Source organism: Mirounga leonina, unplaced genomic scaffold (genome assembly GCF_011800145.1).
Source record: "Mirounga leonina isolate KUSES-001 unplaced genomic scaffold, KU_Mleo_1.0 Mir_154, whole genome shotgun sequence".
In the NCBI taxonomy this organism is placed as follows: domain Eukaryota; kingdom Metazoa; phylum Chordata; class Mammalia; order Carnivora; family Phocidae; genus Mirounga; species Mirounga leonina.
The window spans coordinates 44,305,366-44,330,402 of NW_023270389.1; the positions used below are offsets into that span (position 1 = coordinate 44,305,366).

The following is a 25,037-nucleotide window of genomic DNA, read 5'->3' on the forward strand; positions in this document are numbered from 1 at the left end:
AAAAGCATGAAAAGAAACAGGTGAAAAGAATTTAATAATAATTTTATTGAATCTATCAAAATATTATTGTTTCAATAACTAATCAGTATTTTTAAATTAATGAGATATTTTACATTCTTTTTCCATGCTGAACTTTCAAGAACTGATGTGTGTTTTATACTCTAGCACATTTCAGTTTGGTCACTAAATTTTCATAATAAATACTTGATCTGTGTTTAGACTTCATAAAATTTGCTGTTGAAAAAATAAATTCACATAACCAGGTTGTCCCAAGTGTACATGAAAGCTTTCCAATAACTGAGTTAAGTATTCTAAAATTTCAATATAAGTTAATTAAATTAAAACTGCCAATTTAGTTCCTCAGGCACACTTAACTACATTTCAAGTGCTTAGTAGCCACATGTGGATAATGACTACCATTCTGGACAGTTACGGAGAGTCACCCATATTTTCTTTTAGTGCTTGTGTGGTTTTATCACTAACATTTAAGTATGTGACCCCTTTGGAATTTATTTTGTTGTGTGGGAAAATGGATCCAATTTTCTCTTTTTCCACACGGCTATCTAGATGTCACAAACCACTTATTAAAAGTCTCATCTCGGGGCACCTGGGTGGCTCAGTCGTTAAGTGTCTGCCTTCGGCTCAGGTCATGATCCCAGGTCCTGGGATCGAGCCCCGCATCGGGCTCCCTGCTCAGCGGGAAGCCTGCTTCTCCCTCTCCCACTCCCCCTGCTTGTGTTCCCTCTCTCGCTGTCTCTCTCTGTCAAATAAATAAATAAAATCTTTTAAAAAAAAGTCTCATCTCTTCCCCACTGATTTGAGATGTGCCCCTATTCTATATTTAATTTCCGTAAGTATTTAATTGGCTGTCTTTCTGCATTTTCTATTCTGTTCTCTACTGTTTCAATTATAGAGGTGGTATAATATGTTTTAACATTAAAACCACGATGAGCTACCGTTTCATACCTACCACGTTGGTAAATGTCTGTCAGCATCAAGCACTGGGCAAGGATATAGAGCAGAGGGAATATGCATATGATTCTGGTGATAGTGGAAACTGGTAAATGGTTTTGGAAAGAAGTTTGGAATTCCTTGTAAAATGGTCCCCTGATCCTCTTAGTCTTCGGGGTAGCAGAGCAAATTGCAAGCCTGGAGTGGGAGCGGTTTTGTCTCATAACTTTATAGCTTGTCATTCTGATACTATTTTTTTTTTTTTTTAATATAAGTGGGGTTATGAAGAAGATTGGGAAACACAGCCTTAGAAACTCTTACACATCTGTAGGAATGCTTACAGTGAAATACTGAAATAGGTCTGTAGGCCTACTAACCAGTATATTGAGAAAAGAAATTGTGCTACATTTATAATAAACAGCAGTGAGAATAACATACAATGGTGCATATCAACAGGGATGAATCTCATAAGCATAATGTTGAGTGGAAAAGCAAGATAGAAGAATAATACAGCGTGATTCCATTTATGTAAAATTCTAAAAAATGCTGAACTAAAGCAACACATTCTTTAAGGATTGACTCATATATGGGAAGATTATAAAGAAAAGTAAGGGAACTAGTAACATAAAATGCAGGAGAACAGTGATTACTTCTGGGGGTGAAGGATAGGGTCTGATTAGGAATAGCTACCCCTGGGACTTCAAAGGTGCTTGCAGTGTTCTACAGGTAGGTACACAGAGACGTTCATTTTGCTTTTGTCCATTGAATTGTACATATGTTATGTGATTATTTCATAACAAAAGAGAAGGAGAACAACAACAAAAGTCCAGACCCAGGAATAGGCTAGATTACTCAGAACTCAAGTAATTAAATTTATGCTTGAGAAAGACTTCTGTTAGATATGAAACACTTGGCTTTTTCATTTCTTATTTAGGGACAATTACTTTTTTTTTTTTTTAAGACACTTTTTTTTTTAGTGTCTGGGTCAGGCAGCAAGAAATATGTTCTTGGGTGGTGTACACACACGAGTGACTTACATCACCAGGTGCAACAACACACAGTCATGGGTTCTTTGACACTTAAGTGATTTTTTTTTAACCATTTATGCAAAATATCATCATGGTCAATTCTAAACTTTATTCAGAGAGAGATGACTTTTGAAGGGACATCATAAATAGGAAACATTGGTTACACATGTGCTATATGCCAGATGCAGCATGTACATGAACTCATTTAACCTACGTAGTGGTCCTGTGAGAATTACATATGGGCTTCGTGTTACTGATGAATAAACTGATGCTCAGAGAGGTTAAGCCACACAGGAAATTACATGATGTCAGAAAGTCAGCGGGAAATACATGATGGGGTTTTCATGAAGGTTTGGCCCCAAGTCCCATGTTCCCAACTTCTATTCCAGAGTATCTTTTTAAGAACTTCGGGTGATAATCTATCCTTTTGCTTGATGGTGGTCCATCCTAGAAAGTTGGTATTTTTACCCTTAAAATTTCAGAGAGGAAATCCTTGAACCTCTTGTGGCGGTTCTTCACTATGTCAACAGGAATTTTTAACATCAGTTCAAGTTTGCTCTGTGATGTGTGCTTTCAGAGACTTGGTGGCCTTAAAGGATTCGGCTGGGTGATGGGACACCTGATGGGGCTGGTTTCTGTTTGTTTTCTGATTTGAAGGCTCTCCTAGTTTCTGATTCTTAAGATTAGCCTGAACCCCCCAAACCTGTCCTGACTATGCCTGTGCAAAACTTTTGTAGCCCATCTTCCCTTCTGGTGTTGAGATTATATGTATCTATTTCTGCAACTTGTCAAAATTTTAAAACCGTTTTTTCCCCCTTGTTCTTCAAAGATTACCTTATGTATCCCAAATTATGATGTCAGCAAATGAAACGCATTCCCTGACCTCTTTTTTTTTTTTTTTTTAAAGATTTATTTATTTTAGAGAGAGAGCGAGCACGGGGGGGTGGGGGGCAGAGGGAGAGGGAGAGAGAATCCTAAGCAGGACTCCGAGCTGAGTGGGGAGCCCCATGCGGGACTTGATCCCACGACCCTGCCATCACGACCTGAGCTGAAACTGAGAGTCAGGTGTTCAACGGACTGTGGCACCCAGCGCTGCCCACCCCCCGTCTTTTATCTGAGTCATTATTTGACATGGTCTGATCAGACCCAGCACTAATAATTATCATTATGCTTTGAAGTTTGCTTTCAAAATCCTCCCATTGCTACATTCTCTTCTTTCCACTGGTATTTTCATGACATGACACAGCAGATGAAGGGGATAGGGTGGGAAGGAGCGTTCAAGTAAGCATTTGGTTGCCAGGGATCCTGGTTTACTCGGGAATTGTGACTTCCCCAAAGTGATGCAGACATTATGGCAGAGCTCCTTGGGATCTCTGTCCAGTAGCATTTTCCTCTGTAGGTTCGTGTGCCTTCAGTTTTGGAGCCGACCGAAGCTCCTAAGGCTGCTGGGCTCCTTTCTGTGGGGGCTGGTAGACTTGTCTCAAGGGCATGAATGTGGCGAAAAACTGTCTTCTAATCAAAATCAGAAGGTCAGTGCAAAGTGAAGATGGCAGATCTCCAGCTTGTCTTGTGATCTGTGGATGTGTGTGTGCCTTTCAAGCCCTAGGAGGATAGTTTTTATAACACCAAAGCTATCTTTATATCTCCCTTCTATTTTCATTATATTTGAGTCTCTACCAAGTTTGCTTTAGGTTCTAATGTCAAGAAAATACTTCCCCTTCATATAATCTCAAATGAGAGTTTTAGGACGCTCTGTGTGAAGATAAAATCCCTTGCGAGTGTTTTGGTTTTTCAGTTTTTATTGTAACAGCTAAGACTAACCCACGTTTCAAAGGAACCAGATAGAATTAAATAAACTCCCATGATTAGCAAGGAAGTAACATGAGTATATCCAGAAATGAAATGCCTGTGAGATTCATACTTGTTTTCTGTTACTTGTTTAGATCTTATAATAATGATTTTTGGGGGTTCTTCTTTGGCATGTCCGGTGTTTTTGCCATAAGCATCCTTGCTGCAGGCATTTTCACTGCAAACATTTTCACCAAATAATTAATTGGCCATAAGGCGATTTTGCTGTAAAAGATAAAAATCACACACACACAAAAGAGGGACATTCATTAAAAAGGACATAAAGAAATATGAAAAATAAGCGACAAAAATAAAAAGACTTAATTGCGAAATACAGTATGTTTGTATACATTCAAGGTGTGTAGTATGGATTCATGGCACTACTGTGCAAATAACTGATTTTTTGTTTTGGTGGCTTGTACTTAAGCCCTGTCTTTGGAGTCTTTTGTTCATAGCATTATACTTTTTTTTTTTTTTTTGCTTGTTGATTTATCTCCTCATTCAGCATCACGCTTTTTCTTTTTTCACTAATATTTCTTTCTTTATTCTAAGGCATAGCTGTTTCCAAGTACTAGAATGTATATTTGTAAATGAGTTCTTGTTGTATTGTGTGGTGAAAACCTACACTGTTCTTGGCATCTTGTCACCTGTCTGTTGATAGAGGTTCCAAGGTTCCATGGGAAATGTGTGTTCAAAACTCTGCTGCTGTCTAGACAATTGTGAGGGTTAAATTTTATATAATGTAAAACGGGAGTATTGCATAAATGGAGAAATGAAACTAAACTGTCAGCCGGTTGATGAAACCAACAGACTGTCAAACCACACTTTCAACCAGTTATTTTTTTTTTTTTTATCTTTTATGCAGAATTGCCTTATGGCCAGTTAATTGGTTATGCGGCAAAAAGGCTTGCATCAAAGATGCTTACAGCCAAACTACCTAGAACCTTTCTTTGAATCTTAGCTGTTGTCCATCCCAAAGGTGGGATTAGAGTGAGGGTGAGGGGTAATGTCCTTGGAAGAGAAAAAGAAGCGCTTGTATTTATGATCAAGTGTTGTGCATTGGGAAATAACATTTATACTAGAACGTGTGGCAGGTTATTTGTTAAGTGGCAGAGAGGCTCCGAATTCCGAGGGAAATGCAGCTAAATTCAGTTCAGTTGGCACTCCTTGTCTTCTCCATACGGCCTGAAGATAACCTTGTCATCTACAGAAATGCATTCAGATTGTTTTCCAGATCGCTCCTTTAAAGGACTACTGAGGAAGGACATGGGCTTCACTCTGTTACATTGTGCTTTAGTGAGCCAGCCTCATGTATGTGGAAGAGTAAGGGAAGAGAGTAAGTGGATTTTTCCCCTCCCCACATGATCCCCCTTTCTCTATGGAATTGAGTCTTTGATTTGGAACTGTGACTATAATATTTTATATGTCTAAAATGAGTGAGACAAATTAAATAGGTGCCTAAATGGTATTTCCCATAATTGAATGAATATGCAACTACTTTTGGTAACATTTAATATGAAAAACTCAGAAAATCTCTCAGGTGAGATTTTCTTTCTAAGCAAAACAAAACTTTCCCCATGGGTTCCAACCTGTGCTCTGTCACGTCCACTTAGCTCCGTGTATGCATCTGTTAAACACATGCGTGCACAGTAGTTCAGAAATCCACAAACACCATCTTCCCTCGGAAATAAATAAAATACATCCGTTTGGGTTATTTTGATAGTTCTTATCCATCTCTTACCTGCTTACCTTTGAGGCATAATGGCTTCTTGTTTTTTTGTTTTGTTTTGTTTTTTTAGGTCAGTAAGGAGGGATGGGGGCATTTAAGGAAATGTACCAGGTCTCTAGCAAATCATCTGTGGCCGTTGGGATGCCATAACGAGCATTAGGTTTGACCTGAGTGTTTATCTTTTTTTATCAGGTATAAAGAAGTCTAAAATAAAAAGTTACATATCTTCATTGCACTGACAGATATGTTACGGTCATGAGGAAGTCATGGTGAAGAAGACCCAGGGTCTGGTTTTTGCATCGCATGGGCATATGGATTCCAACGTAGATGTGCTTATGGGTGTCAGAGAAGGGAGCCATGACCTTCCACTCTTAGGGGTTAGAAGTCAATCAGGTGATCTGTGAGGAGTCTGAGTTCTCATTTTCCCTTTTTACTAACCTGGCTCTAACCTTGTTACCCGAGATGATCAACACAAGAAAGAGTAGTAGTTGGAGAATTAATAACTCAGTGATAATTATACTGAGATTGGGCAGATCAGGATGAGAAAAGTGTCCTAAATAGAAATTGTAGGCAACTCTGTCAGGACCCTCTCACTCTTGAGAGCTTTTTCTGTATCTTCACTTGATAAACCTCTATGGCTTTACTCACAAATAAATAAATAAACAGATAGACGATAGAAATTGTAGCAATTCAGTATTTCCTTGCCAAGTAGGTAGATGACTCAGTGCACTCGGTAATACATTAAAATTATTTTATCAAAACTGGAAAGCGTGTGTTAATATTGTAACATCGCAGTGGGCAATGGTTTATTTTTGTTGGTGGTAGTATATTTGCAGGTCAAACATAAAGCCTGAACTGAAACATTACTTTTCATTACCGAGACGGACAGCTGAATGAACAGAGGAGGTGAGTAAATTTATTTTGCTGCAGCAGCCCTGGGTATGGAGGGTTTGTGCTTGTTGGCAAACCCTGCCTCCAAAGAGACTTTCTTCTATGTCCCAACAGTGGGACCCATTCTATCAGGGAGAAAACACTGCTCTATTGGATTTTTTTATTGCCTTGATTTTTTTTTTTTTTTAATTCATCGTTAGTATTTTGACTCCCAGATCAACAAAGGGTTATTTGGGTCATTTGCTAGGGCCTGGAGCTTTGCTAAATTGAGCTATAAGTCAAAATGTTTATAATCAAGGAGGAATTTTTATCTGTATTTGTAAGGAATAAAGAATCCCTGGTAAGCACTTAGAAATAGGAATAGTCACTGCGCCACTGAACAGATAGAATGTGAAGGCAGATCCCCCCTGCAGGCTTTCCCATCCTTTGGGGATAGTCTGACCTTTGAAAAAGCTGTTGTAAGCCTGGTCAGGTTTCACCACCTTTTCTCCAGCATCCCAATCTGATGAAGCCTCATGCATAACAAAAATGGCAAATTAGGGTCCTTTTATTTAGTTCTGACAAAGCTCCATCAGAAAATTTGAGAACAAAGTCTATGCCTTCATCACACAGCTATTCTCACAGTGACCTAATGGGTTTGGATATCAGCATCCTTTCTGTACTAGACTACCAAGAGTTATTTCAGCTGAGAAAATGAAATGTGGAGAGCCTCCAACATTTCTGTCTTCTATTCAGCATTTTGGGTTTTTTTGTTTGTGTTTTGTTTGTTTGTTTTTCATTCTTACTCGATGTTCAAAGAAAGTTTTCTTCGGCATGTTTTGTAGTGTGGGGATGATCTCCAGCCAGCAGTTGGCTAACCTCTTGGCTTGTAGTTTCTATTCTGTCCAGGTGAGCTTCAGTGGAGGGCCAGAAATCTGCTCTGCTTGTGTTTGTCAGTGAGTAGGCTCTTGTGTTGGAATTGATTCTGATCTTCAGCCTTTGTAGAAGGAAAGCACCTCACACTACTGGGGAGGAAATAAATGAAATGAGGTAGTAATGGAATGCAGGTGGGATGTGGGCTTTAGATGGCGAATGGGAGGACGGCAGGTGGGGTGTCACATAATCCCTTCCCAGGTGTCCTACAGGAATACAGGGCTTCCTAATGGATCTTGGCAAATTAAAACAAAAAGAATAAGAAGAAAGTGATCTTTACCAAAGTAACATAACTCTCGTGGTCATGAATTAATAGTTCTTTACAGACCACCAATTAATAACTCCCTGTGGCGTGAGGTCTTTGGTCCACACAGCCTGCCCTTTCTTTATAGCTCACTGCCTACCAAGCACATTGCCTGGTTCATGACAGGCCTCCACAAATCGTGCAGAATTGAATTAAATGCTATGGCGACTCCAGGGGCTCTGGGTATTCATTGTTTCATTTCCCTTCTCTGTGGGTTGCTGAGTAATATCTCACTGTTCTAAGCTATAGTCTCAGTTGGCTTTGCTCTTATTTATGCCCTTTCTCAAGTAGCACTGCAGAGTAGCTACCACGGAAAAGAATCAAAACATTTATATAAATTTGTATAATGTCAGGGAAAGACATATAGCAGAATAGGGATAGAGTATGAAAAACTGGCGAACTTATGAGTGGTAAAAGTGATAGACTATGGAGAAGAAAGGGTAAGGACAGCAGGGAATTTATTTTTCCATTATAATAGAAATGAAGAGTCTGTTCTTAAATTTTAAAATAATATCTAATAAATATGCAGCAAGATTCTTCTTTTTAAAGGATTTATTGTGGGGCGCCTGGGTGGCTCAGGTTAGGCATCTGCCTTTGGCTCAGGCCATGATCCTGGGGTCCTGGGATCAAGCCCTGTGTTGGGCTCCCTGCTCAGCTGGGAGTCTGCTTCTCCCTCTGCCCCTTCCACTGCTCGTGCTCTCGATCTCTCTCTCTCAAATACATAAAAGCTCTAAAAAAAAAAAATAAAGGATATATTGTTCTGGCAAGCAAAAGCAAAGAAAAAGAACTACAGTAGATAAAAGATCTGTGATTAGTTTGCTAATCTAGGAAATATGGCTCTGAAAGCAATGTCCTCATAATTATACCTGTGTCTGGATAGGTAAAGATGTTTCAAGAAGTCAGAATTTGTCTTGGGAGGAAGAGTTATGCTGAGACCAAAGATGTCTTTTAGGTGTATATGTTGGATTTCATACTCTAATAATTTTTGAACGTGTTGAATGATTTTGATCAAATATGTTAACAGCACAAGAAATAGCTTAGATTCAGCCTTTGGTTTGGTAGGCAGTGTTGAAACAGTAATGAAAGCCAGTTCATTTCCAGTGTATTTCTGTATATTGAAATGAATCACAACGAATTTTAGGTGGATGAAGGTGGCTAATGGTATATGACAGTACTGAGCGAGAACTTGTGGTCAGTTTTCAGATTTTCTCCTAATATATATATACTGTGGATTAATTTTATGTGATGTAATAAAAGTTAATTTGCCAAAATATGTTTTTTCCCCTAAATCTCTGTATCAATTAGAGTTGTTTCTCTCAGGCAATTCTAAAATCTTATAGAGATAATATTAATGAAATATTTCTAATTTAGAGAAAATGCCCTATTGATTCTATTTTATTGCCAATGTTTTTTTGTTTTGGTTTGGTTTGGTTTTGCTTTTTAGAGAGGGAGAGAGAGGGTTGGGGAGAGGGAGCAGAGGGAGAGGGAAGGAGAAAATCCCTAGCAGGCTCCACACCCAGCTCAGGGCTGGATCTCACGACCCTGAGATCATGACCTGAGCCGAAATCAAGAGTCCGATGCCTAACTGACTGAGCCACCCGGCACGCTGCCAGTGATTTTTGGTTTCAATAAACATGGAGACTTAAACATGAATGCATGTGGCTTACAGGGACGTTTATGATCAAATGCAAGAATCAGTGAGGTCCTATCTAGTTCTTTGGTTTTGGCATTAAGCAGGCTTGGAAAACCTGCTGGCTTTTCTAGGCCCTAAAAGGGCTTCTCTGCAGATGGACTAGGGAATATTACCCCCTTATTCATGATTGCAAAATAAGAATATTTATCTATCTTTTGCAGTAAAGTGTGGCCGCTGGGCAGCTTTCTGTGCTACTTTCAAATTAGGGTGTGGTTAAGTTCAATGATCTCTTCTTAAAACCAACGTAGCTGAAAGCTCTTGGTTATATGAATTTCTTTTTAAATGCCCCATCCTGAGTTTATTATGAGAGATTACCAGGTTCTGTATGTTATTTCTGTCACAAGCTAAAATTTGTCCTCAGTCCACTAAGCTCGTCTCACTGTTGCAGACCTGGATGCGAGATTCAAAACTTACGTGATGCTTTCCTGGCGCTAATCACGTACCTGACGTTAGGCAGAGATGAGTGAACATGTAGAAACTATTTGATATGGAGGTTTATGATCGAATAAAATTCCAGAGAGAACTGTGATGTGGAGGCATAATTTACCATCTACTCTGTCTTCCTTTATTGTTGCATACAGATGGCTTTTTAATGGGACGGGCTGTGTGACAACGATGACATCATTGGGTGCTTTTTACATTTCTGTGTTTTTAGTTGAATTATTTTACTTCGCGAATCCCCATTTTTCAATAATCCTGCCAGATAGGATTTTCTTAGTTAACAATGAAGCCAGGTTTAAATACCACTCCAAAGAAGACAGCACTACCATCCACTGTTAAGTGGAGAGGATGAACCCCTCAGGATTGTCAGCAAGCCAGCAGTGGGTTTTCTCGTGTAAGGAATGTGTGCTTGAAGATAGAAATTATGGACTCGGGGTAATGTGAACATGTCTGCATGCTTGGGAACATCGTGACAGGTGGTGAATGCTTGGGGGAAGCCTCATGCAGGATAGACATTGCTTAGGTACTTACTTGTCTGTTTCTTAACGAAACACGTTAATAAAGACGAAGAAAGCGGAACAAAAGTGGCATACGGATCACACAGATGAAACCAGAAGAGCGTTAAAATCTAGAAAGGCATTCAGTAAGGCTCTGCCTAATTATGTGAAAGGTAGTCTGCAAATCTGGCCCTGAGTTTCCCTGTAGCCCTATGAGAGGAAGAAACATTATCAATGACAAGATTCAGTTATAGGATAAAAATATATCTTTGCTTCTCCTCACACGGAGAGAAATGCATATGGAGAGAAAGGGACACGGAGTGAGGACAGTTCAACTTTGCTTGGGAAAAATCCAGATTTCTTCCTGAGCCTTTTCTAGAGATACTTCTGCTTGATTACTGCAGGTGGGGAGCAATGTCAGACATTACATTTATACATCTGGAGGGATTAACTCTCGAGATACAGTCATCCCAAAACCCTGAGAGCAAGCGAAAGAAATCCAATCTCTGCTGTTTTTTCTGTATCTCTTTGGAGGACTTGTGTTACTGGGGTGATCCTGCAGGGTCCTCCATGAGTAGTTTCTTGAATTCTTCAAGCAAAGGAGTGATTGGGGCTTCACACATGTTTTGATGTGTATATATGTGCATGTGTGATGAAACGTACGTGGCGCAATTTCTTAAAACAAGAGTATTTGTCATCAGACTCCAGAGGTGAAGCCCATCCTCGAATCCTGATAAAAATTATGAAGTGTATTTGCAGTCAGTTGTTAAATTTATCTGAACTAAATCTCACAGAATTAATGATGATTAAAGTGTGGGAGTGAGTAGCTGCTATGGATCAGGATAGAACTCCTGTATTAACATTTTAACGATGCCAGAGTTGATTTTTTTCTCTTTAGGTTCATAAAAGTGTTTGAAATCTGTAGAATATTTCTTTCTTATTTTGATCAGCTGCTGAGCTTGGCAATAAATCTCTGAAGTAGCTACGGTCAGACCTGAGTTACCAGGGAAGTATGTTTCTGAAAAATGCTCAATAACCCAAGGCATTGAGTTTGTAGACATGGTTGACTATCTCATCAGCCCCTGTTTACAGAGAACACTGTGGGAATCTTAGCGAGTGATGTAGGGAATGAAGTGAGAGAAATGTGTCAGCTTTGCCTTTACTCCCACTGCCTTCTCTGCCCTGAAAAAATATGGCCCATGTGTGCAAGTCTGTGGGGCGGGGCACCTTCAAGTCTCTTTTTCTACCTGGACTTTGCCAGAGAAGTCGAAAGAAAAGTGAAGGACAGAGGAGTCTCAAAGTCAGGGAGGAGGTGCCCTGCGGAGGCCCCTCTACCTCACGCTTGCATATTTCCCTGAATATTTTGCTTGCATATTTCCCTGAAAAAAAGAAGTCCTCTTGTGTATACATTACAATTACTTGCTCCTTCCTTCCAGGTAAAGAAGTTGGTCATTGTGTACCTGCTTGTGTGGTTATTGATAATAACCTAGTACTTACGTACGCACTGAGAGGTTTTTGTATCAATTATGCGACTTGAGAACTGAAGAGTCTACTTACATCCCTTCCTACTCCTACAGCGTCACACCGGCCAGAAGTTAATGTTGTTCAGTAGATGCATATTGAATTAATTTGATTTTAGACCCTAGAAAACCATCCTTGGACTGCTTCTGGAAGAGAGGGCCAATATTACTCAGTGGAATCCTCATAGATCACTGGTCATAGCTGTGGACCCTAACGCCTGACCCATGGGAACTTGAATTAACTGGAGGAGCCCTTCAAATGGAAAAATTGATATTAGAAAGGTAAACTCAGCCTAACCAAACCACAAATTTGACAGTAAACATTCCAATTCCATGGTCTGTTTTTATTCTATTACATATAGTTAGCTTTATTTAGTATCCTTGATCGACTTGCTTTTTGTTGATATTATTCCTTTGTTAGAATATGAGAAAACCGGGGCGCCTGGGTGGCTCAGATGGTTAAGCGTCTGCCTTCGGCTCAGGTCATGATCCCAGGGTCCTGGATCGAGTCCCGCATCGGGCTCCCTGCTCCGCGGGAAGCCTGCTTCTCCCTCTGCCTCTGCCTCTCTCTCTCTCTGACTCTCATGAATAAATAAATAAAACATTTAAAAAAAAAAAAGAATATGAGAAAACCATTTGTCAGTTTTATGATTTAGGAACTAAAACTGACACTTTTTATTGCTAGTTTATTGCCCCTTTTGGCCACTGTTTTCTTCTTACCTGTATAAAGGGAAAGCAAAACACCTTTGCCTCCATTATTTCATTTTTCATTCTTGCAAATCATTTGTTTTGTTAGGTCAGGGTACATTTGATGAAGATCAATGCTTACTAAACAGTGCGCTGGTTGTTAGATTGGCCATACGTATGATTTTATACTCCTGTCTTCTTGGAATATTAGTTTTGGAAATGATAAGACATACATTTCTGGGGTTCTTCCTAATCCCCCCAACCCAGACATAGCACTGTTCTAGGCATTGGAGATACAGCAGTGGGCGTGACCATTGAGTAAATTTGGGGGATATGGATCAGAGATGGGCATGAATGGTGTTCTTTATGTTTTTAAAGAACACTCCCCAGGAATACAGGAGGCACGATCCCTGCTGTTGGATTTGCTACTAATTAGCAGTATGATCTTGAAAAACCATGTAGCCTCTTTGGACCTATTTTCCTTATGATTTATGGCTGGGTAATGGTCAAGACAAGTTTTCAAACTTCAGTGCACATCAGAATGACCTCGGAAGCTCATTGAAATGACAGTTCATGGACTCTACCAACAGATCATCTGTTGTGGAAGGTCTGGGATGGAGCCCAGGAATTTGCTTTTTTTTTTTTTCTTTGCATGTTCTGTTCTGGTGGAAATGGACTGTGGGCCACACTGTCAAAAACATCTGGTGTAGGTCATTGTTTTCCAAACTGTGGGAAGTGCCCCATTAATGAGTCATGAAATCAATTTAGTAGACTTTGAAAAGCCTTGTAAAAATGAAATAGAAGAGAAGATATCAGAGGCATCTTGGGGGCAAGTAAAATGAGAAAGCCACCATCTACATTTTTAAGGGTTTGCTAGAGCAACACTCCACTTCCAGGCATCTAGAAGACTGTTATGCCTACTCTCTGCTAATTGACCTGAATGTGCAAATAGGAGCTGTGGAGTTCATCTTTTTCCTGGAGCATTGATTATTTCAAGAAGATGAATTGACTTGAGATGGAAGTTTTAATGCTGATAGCCACCACCATGGCCCCAGGATAGAAATGGTGATTCCACTGTGGCTAGGGAAGCTTGTTCTCGGTATCATAACATAGACGTATTCCTGTTATAATATAATAGGAAACCCTGCTCCCTTCCACTTACTGAAAACTGAAAATAACATTCCCACGCCTAAAAGATTGCTAAGGATAAATTCCATCTTCACCGCCACAAAACCATCCTCCTAAATAGATGACTTACTCAAGGAGATTTAGATGGTTAATCTTGGCAAACTGAACATCTCTCTTTCTCTCTTCCCTAATATTTGCTCAATAAATATCTATTGGATGGATGCTCTCGAAATCCACTTTAATTCTAAGATGCTAAAGAAGACTTTGCTTTCATGCATTTGATCACTTGCTCCTTGAGGGATTCATATATTTTAATATTTTTTGCTATCACAGTGAATGATTTAAATTAATGAGAATGATGGGGGAAAAAGGATAAGATTTTGTGGAAATTAATCAAAATGTTAAATTAAGGGCAGTTGGCAGAATTTATTAATATAATTTATTGCATATACTCATATGTGCGTCCAAGTGGGAAAAACTGTCTTCGGAGTAGCTTTGGTTCATTTTGTACTAATTTTAAAGATCTTGCCATTTGCTTAAAAACAACCAAAAACCAAGACTATCCATCACCAAACACTTTTTGAACTTTTTTGTGCGTTTGCCTTCAGAGTCTGGTTATGATCCTCATAAGAAAACCAGTTTTATTACTTTAATGGTCACACCTCATTTTTATGAAAAACAATATTACTCAACATGATTACCTACATTATTTGGAAAGCTTGGGCTCTAAAGGCCTTTTGGGTGCTTCCCAGAATCAAATACATCTTCAGAGAATGACAACTTACTGTCTCTAAGCTATTGAAATGGAAACGGCTCAGAAAGAGGAATCGCAAACACTGGAGCAGCTTCTTCATGTTACTGGAAGACATGCTGCTTTCTAAAGGTGACCACTCCAAAAGCCTGTACTCTTAAATGTAAAATTTATGAAACATTTGTGTTTATTTATTTATTTATTTTGCAATTTATTATTATTATTTTTTAAAGTTTTTTTTTTTTTGACAGAGAGAGAGAGAAAGCACAAGCAGGGGGAGGGGGCAGAGAGAGAGGGAGAAGCAGGCTCCCCGCTGAACAGGGAGCCCAACGTGGGGATCGATCCCAGGACCCTGAGATCTTGACCTGAACCAAAGGCAGACGCTTAACCGACTGAGCCACCCTGGTGCTCCGAAACATTTGTTTTTAAACAAAACTTGGTCATGCTTGCTCAATAGTGAGACTGTAGTTGTCAGTAAAGGGTCCAGAAAAGAGAGATCATAATTAGGCCAGTGACAAGAACTTGAATGGGCCTTATCTGTGATTCCTTCAAGGAATGAATGGTTGAATGAATGAAAGTCATCTTTTTTGGGGGGGGGTTGAAGCTGGTATTTCCATTGATCTATACTCTACCTCTATGTTTGGGGCTCAGCTGAAAGCATGGTACTTGACAGCATGTCAGAAGGGTGGTACCTAGGTGAGGCAGGGCATGCTATACCCTAGGTGGATTACTGTCAAAGCCCTTTTCAGTGAAAAGAAAAGCTGCATATAAAGAACATGGCCTTTGCTAGCATAAGGAAGAACAGTCAAAATTTAGAGCTGCTTCCATAGCGACAATGCTATTTTTCAAGTACAGTTAGAGCCTAGGTACACCCCTCCCCCAAAGGCATCCATGCGTCAAGATAGCTCTCAAAGTGGTTATGGAATACTTGTGAAGGCTTTTAATTAAAAATTCTTTTCCTAGGGACTGCCTGCTTGTTTTACATTACTAATAAAGTAAAAATTTCTACAGATAATAGACCTGAAAAATTAAGACTTTGGATTGCTCTCTTGATTAAAACCATTTAAGCAGGGATTTTAAATTTGGGGTTTTAATGATTATCACAAAAGGAATTCTTGGCATTTATGCGTAATCTAATTTTAGATATTGAACTCACAATTTAGAATTATCAAGTAAAAGAAAAACTTCAGTTATCCGTGCGATACTTTGAAGTTCGGATATTTCTTCTGGATGAGGCAACGCCAACATGCGGGACTCTCCTTTTACCTCTGTCCATGGTCACTGAAGGCTCCCACCTCCCACCTCAGAAAGGTGAAAGCAGTGTCTGGTTGAGAAACCCCCAGGAGAATTTGGATAAGAAGATCTGATGGAATCAGATGGTTGGAATAGGCCAGGTCTGACTGGGACATAACGTTGTCGTGCCCTGTGTGTGGGAGTCGGGAGAACCCTCGGTTGGCCTTGCCCCCCAGTGTCTGGGGTTCAGGAGTCGGTTAAGGTGGTGACGGTAGCCTCAGGACGGGCATCCCAGCCTATTCTAACCACACAGCCTATTCTGAGCCATAGAAGTGGGTGGCTGTTTTGGACCATTTCCCTCTCCGTGGGAAGAGAAGCTAACCCTTCCAGAAACTTTTGCTCATGGGCCGTGTCTCCTTTGTGGGTTGGCATCAATGAAGACTTTGGTCCACCAGTAAGATGGTTCAGAGAAAAGAGCCTCTGATAGAATTATCCTTTTTCTGTCATTCTCTGGGAACTGCTGAACTCAGCTGTCTGAGTTGACTCAGGTTTTGTTCTACTGGGCTTGTGTAATGGCTCTCAAAATACTCCTGCCAACCTCAGAAATTGTGATCTGGAGCTGGTTGAATTTACAGCGTGCCTTTTTTTTGTAAATTCATTATTTTTTGCAGATAGATTTTTCTCACTTAGTGAGTCTCAGAATCTGCAGCCAATAGTGCCGAGGCTCAGTGAAGGGGTCGGGGGCTATCCTGGTCACATAAGCAAGTCTTTAGGGAGACTGGTGCTGAGTTTAATCATGGCGTCTCCCTTTCAAGTTCTGTTGTTACTGGTTTGGTTTTAACAGTATCAGAATGATTTTATAAGAATGACCATATGTTTTATTATAAAAGTACAGATTCTTTCACAAAATTTTGTTGCATTTATTTATTTTTTTTAGCCCAGATTTTCTCTGTATAATTAACTGTACCCTGGAGTCTTCCCATAACACAGCCATGGGGTCTCTGTTGTTTGTGCTAGTGAAGAGCGGAACCAGGTTTATGATGAAGGAGGCAGAATGGGGCGTCAGATGGCCCTGGATGTGCAGACAGCCCAGCATGGGCCCTCATAGGTCACACAGTATGGTCTTGGGTTACTCTCTTATCCTGTCTGAGCCTACATTTCCTTAGGCTCCTTAAAAAATTAGGGAGGAATGTAATGTCTTTCTAATTGGCGCTTGGTGATGATTAAATGAGAAAACACATCTAAAACATGGTACCTGGCTCATAGTAAATTCTCAATAAATGGTGGCAATTAATTAAATGTTTTTGAACTTGACAAATCAGTTTCTTGTGTTGGTATCTGTGGTGAAATAACCAGTTATCAGTTTGCCAAGCGGGAAGTACTGGATACTTCATGGAATCATAAGAAGTTAGAGCAATAGAAGACCTTATTTATTCATCCTACAAATATTTGCTGAACACCTGCTACATACCGAACACCTGAGATGCATCAGTTAACAAACACAAGCAAATTCCTGCCCTCAGGGAGCGTTCATTCTAGCTGGAAGAAACAAGCCAATAAACAAGAAACACAATAAAGAAATCAATTGTGTCATTTGTTGGAAAGTGGTAAGGACCATGGAGAAAGAAAAATAATGGAGTTTAAAAGACATGTAATTTTAAACGAATCTAATTGGGAGGGAAACGTTTATTCAAATATTTGAAGGTGACAATTAGTCATGCAGATATTTGGGGGAAGAGCATTCCGGGCAGAGGGCAGCCAGAGCAGAGAGGCCAGTGTGTCTGGAGTTGGTGAGCAAAGAGACAATCAGGACGTGAGGACACAGGGGTCAGAATCTATAGTGGCCTGGAGGCCATTGTAGGGCTTTGGTTTTTACTCTGACAGGGAAGGTGAAGGGGGAGTTCTGAGCACAGGGATGACAAGATCTGACTTAGTTTTAATAGGATCACTCTGGTGCTGTGCAGAGCACAGTGGAGATGAAGAGCAGAGACCTTGGGGTCATCTTTAACTCCTTCATGTTAGACTAGAACTTGGAATTCGGGTTCAGATCCTGGGTCTGCATGTACCACTCTTGATTTCAGCTCAGGTTAAGATCTCAGGGTTGTAAGACTGTGAGTTGTGAGCCTCCTGCTCAGCAGGGAGTCTGCTGGAGATTTTCTCTCTCCACCCCGCCCCTCCCCCCCACACTCTCCTCCTCTCTAAAATAAATAAATAAATCTTTTAAAACATTAAAAATAAAATAAAAATTATCAGAAGCATAATAAAAATTTCCTAACATAAACATAACAAAATTTCCCTCTGGTACCACTGTGGGCATCAGAGATCCCAGCGTGAAGGAACTCTTCACAATATCCTACTACCTCTGAGAGCCAGATTTAGGCTTTGAAAGAAGGAAAAAGGCTGATTCCATTTATTTTACTAATGTATCTTGGGGGGATGAAAGCTGAGGCCTTTTTTGTGCCCTAAAATTACTTGTGGAGTGTGTTTGTCCATATAGCTTTGGGTTTATAGACTGGGTACTTCAAATAAGAGTTGAGATTTCACCAGGTTGGCTGTGACATTTTATTAGACTTAAAATCTCTAGGTCTGGTTAGCTTTGTAGTTAGCTGTCAAGTACTTATGGAACCCAAGTACCTCAGTGGTGTTTAAAAGGGAAGTTTGTGATATTATATCATTTTTATTTAAAGAAAGTAAGCATTGCTAAGGGATCTAATTTTAGACTATTATGAGGAAAAAATGACTTAGTCTGATAGGTTTGCCTCCCCATTAGTCCTTCTTTATTTTTAACCTTGGCCAATATTTGATCCCTGTCTTTTTGTTTTTGGAGAAGCCCCCTAAATGTACTATTTGGCATAAAAATGTACTTTAATCTTTCTTGTTGCTTAACCTTAAGTTGCTAGAAATAAGTTAATCCCTTAACCCTCAAAGCCAAAAAATAATAATAAATTTTCTTTCAATTCTAATTTTCTAAGTTTTTTTTTTTTAAAGATTTTATTTATTTATTTGAGAGAGAGAGTGCGAGTGAGAGAGCACAAGCAGAAGGAGCAGCAGAGGCAGACGGAGAAGCAGGCTCCCCATTGAGCAGGGAGCCCAACGCCGAGGACCCTGGGATCATGACCTGAGCCGAAGGCAGTCGCTTAACTGACTGAGCCACCAAGGCGCCCCTAATTTTCTAGGTATTTTTAAGCCAATTATTATTATTTTTTTAACATTTTATTTGTAAGTAATCTCTATACCCAACATGGGGCTCGAACCTACAACCGTGAGATCCAGTCATATGCTCTACTGACTGAGCCAGCGACACACGTCCCATGATTTTTTTTTTTTTTTAAATAGACCTGTAATAAAGATTAAATCAGTGCTCAGAGTACTCCTGAGAGGAGAGACGATTATTTAATGTTTGGATCTTCTTGATCTTTTGCTTTTTTTCTATTAACGTTGCCTGCGTTATAGCCTCATATCTGCCTACCCCTTCTATAATTGGGCTGAAAGAAAGAAAAGAGATGGAATTCATATTTGCCTCTTTCCTTTAGTAACTTCACAGTTTCATCATTTTTTGGTGCATTTTCCCCCAGATCTGCTATCACAGTGGATTGATTGCATTCTTGATCAATTGGCCATGAAAAAAATAAAATTCCTTTAGTTTTTAAAATAAAACAATATTTGACATAGAATGATGTTAGGAAATTTTTATTACGCTTCTGATAATTTTTATTTTATTTGTAATGTTTTAAAAGATTTATTTATTTATTTTAGAGAGGAGGAGAGTGTGGGGGGAAGGGGCGGGGTGGAGAGAGAAAATCTCCAGCAGACTCCCTGCTGAGCAGGAGGCTCACTGGGGGGTGGGGGGATCCTCAGTCTTACAACCCTGAGATCTTAACCTGAGCTGAAATCAAGAGTCAGATGCTTAACCTACTGAGCCACCCAGGTGCCCCTGTGCTTCTGATAATTTTTAATGTAAAAATGCTTCCCACTTTCTTCCACTCCAGCTTACAAGGAAGCCAAGAAAACAGATGTGACAGTTTCAGATAAATATGTATTAGGAAGGGTAGAGATTTCTTTTGTCTCACATTCTCCTGTCTGTTTTTAAGCTCCTTAGATGGAGCTGCAGTTTTAAATAATAAATCATAGTTTACCTCCCCCATTAGTGAAAAACTCAAGATGATGGGTTAGGATGAGTAGGAAATATTGTTTACAGTAGAGCTGTCTGCAGTTTGGGGATGGTTTCTAATTTTAGCTTTGGAATGGTAATTAGTATAGCAAATATCTCTGAACTTGAGCTGATGATCATTGTCTTGTGGTGCTTTGTAAAGTACCTGCCCTGTGAATGTGAGGCATTCTAGAAGCCCCATGGATTTCTGCTCATATGCACGTATGTGTGTGCATAGTTTATGGGTGAAAGTGTATAAATACCAGCTGTATACACAAGACTGACCCTGACCCAAGAGGCGTCAGCTAAGTGTCTGGGAGGGAGATTAGGGGCACATTCATGGAAGGGGTCTAATAGGATGGCTTTGTTGGCTGATGGATAGGATTTCATTGGGTCAAGACTCTGGGAGAAAGAAGAGGGCAGTGTGGAATGTTGGCTGTTTCTGTAGCCAGTCATACCCTCCCTGCCCTTACACCTACATTTGCCTTCAAAGCTCAGCCCTAGCATCACCTGGGTACAGGTGCGTTCCTCAGGAAGGCTTTGTACATATGGATACTGGAATCAGATACTTGGTATGCTCTGGGTCAAGTTACTTAATAAGCTTTATGCAGTATCAGGGAGCATTTTCAGTGCCTGGCCTAGGCTTCATCCCTACAACATCCGTGTGACTCGGAACTGTTCCCATTTTAGAGATGGAGGACCTAAGGTATGGATGGCACTCAAGGGCACAGCTAGAAACCAGCGGTACCGAGACTAGAACAATGGCACTTTGCCTCCAGAAACTATTATCTCAACCACTTAACCACACTATGATCTTGCTCGGCTGCAGTTTGTTTATTTGTAAAGCCTTGTGATAGGATTTTCAAGACATTGTTCAGCACGCAGTAGGTGCTCAATAATTAGAAGTCATTGCTATAATTAGTATTTCCTGTCTCCCCAGTTTGGTTGAAATGTTTTTCTTCCTATCTATATCTCTCTGGTAGCATTATTGCACTGTGCCATAATTGTTGGTTTGTCTCTTTCACACGGTAAATTGTAAACTTCTTGAGGGCAGGAACTCTACATCCGGATCCTGTCCCCTAATGGCGCAGTCAGTGCTTTGTTGAATGAGTGAATGGATAACGTGTTTTAGCTGTCATAGATGGACTTGCTGCAGGAAAGGAGCATACGGAACGCTTCCTGTCCAGGACTTCGAGGCGTGAGGTACCAGGTTTGAATCCAACCCCGACCACTTACTGGCTTTGTGTCTTGTGCAGATTTATATTCCCTTACCCCCAGTTCCTTATATATTTACTGGGGACAACAGAGTTGTTCTAAAGATCGAAGCAGATATTGCATATCAGGAATTTAACAGAATGCCTGGTTTATGATAAACAATAAGCAATTTCTATTGTTATAGAATGACTACTAAAAGTCAAGTATTCTCCTCCTTGTTGGAGGTACAGAGACAAAGATTCCTCCCTCATGCAGGGACTTCACAGTCTCATGGACGAGAAGGACTGTCACTGAATGCATTGTAATTGTGTGCAATAATATACAGCAATAGACACAGTTCAGATAATTGGTAGGGGAGAAGGTGAAGAGTGGTCATTTTCTTGATGGGGAATAGAGCCAAGTTGGGATTTGAAAAATGAATAAAAGTCCTTAAGGTAGAGCTGGAATAAACCCTCAAATATATATCAGGTTTGTGGACTTAACTGAAGAGGCAATGGGGAGCCATTGAATTTTTCTGAGTAGGAGAGTGACATCAACAGAACTGTCCTTTAGGGAAATTAATCTGATAAAAATATACATACATAAAATATGTATGAGTTAGTGGGAGAGAAATGAGGAAATAAATATCACATTGACCTGTAGTAGAACCTTCTACATGGGATAGAAGTCCGTTCTGCAGTGCCCCTTACAGAGGATCATCCAGCTAATGCCTGGACACAGCTGGTATGGGGAAGTTTACTCCCTCCTGAGCCAGCTCCCTCTTCCCTTCCTTCCTTCCCACCTACCCACCCACCCATCCACCCATCCACCTATCCATCATTTCTTGAGTTTATTATGTGCCACTTTGGGCAAGGTGCTGGGAGTGTCCATTAGCAAATAATTTTTATTGTTGGAAAGTTCTTTTTTCCTTAGCCTGAGTCAAAAGCTGCTTCCCTTTTGAGCTGCTCTCCTATTGGTCCTACTTTTATAATTATTTCTTGTAAAACATACTAAGTGTATTCTTCTTTTATGTGACTGCTTCTAATCATTTTTAAAACTAGAGCATGGAGCTTTTCAATCATTTCTTTTGGAAAATCGCATTCCCTTTTAAAAGGCCCTCATAAGGCAGGATTCATAAAACTGAAGGAGTGTTAGAGCTGAATGGGACTTTAGGAGTCACTTGGAATTCATATCTCAACCGTCATCACTTTACAGGTAGGATCTGAGTCACAAATAAGTTGTGACATGCCTAAGATCACAGAGCTAGTTAGTGACAAAACTAGGGCAAGAACTCAGGCTTTTAGGTGTCTGTACTTGCAAGACTAGTGCTTTCTCGAACCTTCTCTCATGATCCCCCTTCCCAAACAGTCTGTGAATTTTCACTCTCTCTCATAAAACGTGGAACCTGCAGTTGAGCATGGTGTCTCTCATGTTCTGACCTTGGCAGAGAGCTGTAAAGAGAGTTAATAAAGGCCAACATTAACAGAGTGCTCCAGGTTTGTGCCAGCCTGGTTCCCTGCACTTTCCATCTGGTCTTTCAGCAGTCTCGGTGGGGTGGGTTTAGGACTCCCAACTTCCAGATGTGGGGAAACTTCACTTGGGAATGAAATAATTTCCAGTCCACAGCCATACAGCTGGCAAGTGGACGTGCTGGAAATCAGACTGAGCGCTCTCTTGACTTCAGGGTCACAGAAGGGCCGTTCCTTACCATAATCTCTAATTGTATCTTCATGAAGCTGATATTAGCTGCAGCCCCGGATTTGTCAGCCTGTATTACGTTTACGGTCATCGTGAGCGTATGGAAAACTTTTAAAAACCTAACTAGTGGCGGGCGCCTGGGTGGCTCAGTTGGTTGAGCGACTGCCTCCGGCTCAGGTCCTGATCCTGGAGTCCCGGGATCGAGTCCCGCATCGGGCTCCCTGCTCGGCGGGGAGTCTGCTTCTCCCTCTGCCCCTCCCCCCTCTCATGTGCTCTCTCTCATTCTCTCTCTCTGAAATAAATAAATAAAATCTTTTTAAAAAAAAAAAACCTAACTAGTGGCTTTTATTTTTCTTTCTGTGAAATGGCACACTGTTAGCGTTGTTTGGTTTCACTGGTGACCAGTGGAACAAGGCTCAGGAATGGGGCCGATCCCTTGGGTGTGGTTGGGTGAGGGGAGCATCCCTGCGCCTTGTTGTCAAACAAGATCAGTCTTACTGACCTCGATATGAATGTGAGATGAAATGAGACGGTGTTTGTGGATGGGTATTGTCAATGGGCAAGTCATTGCTGATCCTGATGTTTTGCCATATAGATCGAGGCCTGCCTTGCCCCTGGGCTCCAGCAGACTCACTCCTCTTTGTTCTTATTTTATTCAGACTCTTCCTGCTCCCAGGTATGCCCCCTCCCTCCCCTCCTCTACCCCTCAAAGTGTTACTCAGCCTGAAAGGCGAAGGTCAGAGGCCAGTTTTGAAAGAAACTTGCCCTACTTCCCTGCCAGGATCAATTTCTCTTGTTAGTGCATGTCCATACAGCTTTGTTTATAGTGCTGTTAACAGCTCTTATCTTAGTAGGCCCCGTATTAAAGTGTGTTGGGCCCAAACTACCCCCCTTCCCATTGGGGCCTCTGGGAGTCCCGTGAGAACAAGACCGTTCAGTTTTCATCTTTATCAACCTTCTCTTTCCTGAACCTACAAGAGAGTCCAGTAGTGGTTCAATGAACTTTCTGATCGCGGCCATCCCTCCCAGATTTTTACGTACTAGTGGTTTGGCTGGTTTCCTGCCTGGCCTCACCCCCATCAAGATAACGTGTTGGAAAGGACAGAGACCCAGGGTGGAGCCAGCGAGAAACGGTGGCCCCACGTGATGAAGATCTTCCTGAAATTGTCACCCAAGCATAAATGTCCTCTGGGGTGATTGTTACATAAAGGGTGACTCCTCCAAACAGTGCTCTTACCCACTTGTCTGTCCATTCAAAACTTGCCAGGATGACTGCAGGAGCAGCGTAATTGGTGGTCTTTTATTTTCCCCTCTCATTTATGCTGCACCCACAGCTAGAGTGGTCTTTAGAGAACCTGTCTGATCATGTTTCTCAGCCGTCAGCCCTTTGGCAGTGCATCCGTGGGCTCGCTGGGCAGGAGTCTTCAGAGACCTGTGCACCTCTCATGCTTGGCCCCTCACCTTACTGGGGCTCACTCTGCTTGGCCATATTCCGGCCCCACAGGGCTGCTTTCCGTTCTCTCATTATGTCCTGCATCTTCCTGCCTCGGGGATTTCGCTCAGGCTCTCCTTCTAGAAGGTATTCCTCTTCCTAGCTTTTATTTCGTTAACTCTGATCTTGATTCTTGGCTTACATGTCATTTCCTCAGAACCGTCTTCCCTAAATGCCCCCTTTGGTAGCATCCGGTACTTCCCCTCTGAACTGTTATAATTGTTTGTATGATTGTTTGCTTTATCCTTGTCCCTATCAGAAGACTGTAAGTTCCCCGAGGGCAGGGATCGCGTCTGTCTTGTTAATAAGCCCGGCATACTGGTGCTTGGCACGGTGCCTGGCACATTGTAGGTCCTCAGTAGATAATGAACGTATAAAGAGAAGTAGGAATTCATTCGGCGAACCCTAATCGAGATCCTCCAACATGCAGGGGCTCCAGATTCATCAGCTTACCATCCCCTTAGGGGGGTCCAGCCAGGTAAATGAACCACAGGAAGCTGTCACCTTAGCTCTAGCAGAGCGAGTGTGCAGACCTGTGGGACTCAGGGTAGGTGGGGTTTCCATGTCTGCAGTGGAGCTGCCGAAGGTATCCTAAGAAGACAATGTTTGAGCCAAATCCCTTTTATTTTGCCATTTTCATCTCCAGGTATGAGACTACCATATACCCTGCCTAAGTCTTGATACTTTAAGTGGACCAGACTTCTCCTGCTTATCAAAAACTGTAAAAAGCGGGATATAAAGCTAACACAACATAACATTCCTAGTGAATTCTTGTTAGTACCTAGTGCTTACAAAAGTCCGTGAGAGCCCCCTTTTAGTTTAGACAGACTCTGTCTACTGGTTTGGTTTCCTGGATCCTCCCCATTTATAAAAAACCCAAAAAACTCTGA

General features: G+C 40.9%; 1 protein-coding gene across 3 annotated transcripts in view; it reads left to right on the forward strand.

Annotated features, from left to right (window-relative positions):
- CUNH1orf21 (chromosome unknown C1orf21 homolog) overlaps positions 1 to 25,037 on the forward strand; it is a 214,703-nt gene that overhangs the window by 11,763 nt on the left and 177,903 nt on the right. Inside the window, exon 1 of one of the 3 annotated variants that reach the window (XM_035010644.1) lies at positions 11,528 to 12,096. The exons of 1 other annotated variant lie outside the window; for it this stretch is intronic. The gene's annotated coding sequence lies outside the window, so the exon portion shown is untranslated. Of the gene's footprint in view, positions 1 to 11,527; positions 12,097 to 25,037 lie in introns of those variants that run through there. One more of the 3 variants, XM_035010647.1, reaches the window with a different exon arrangement.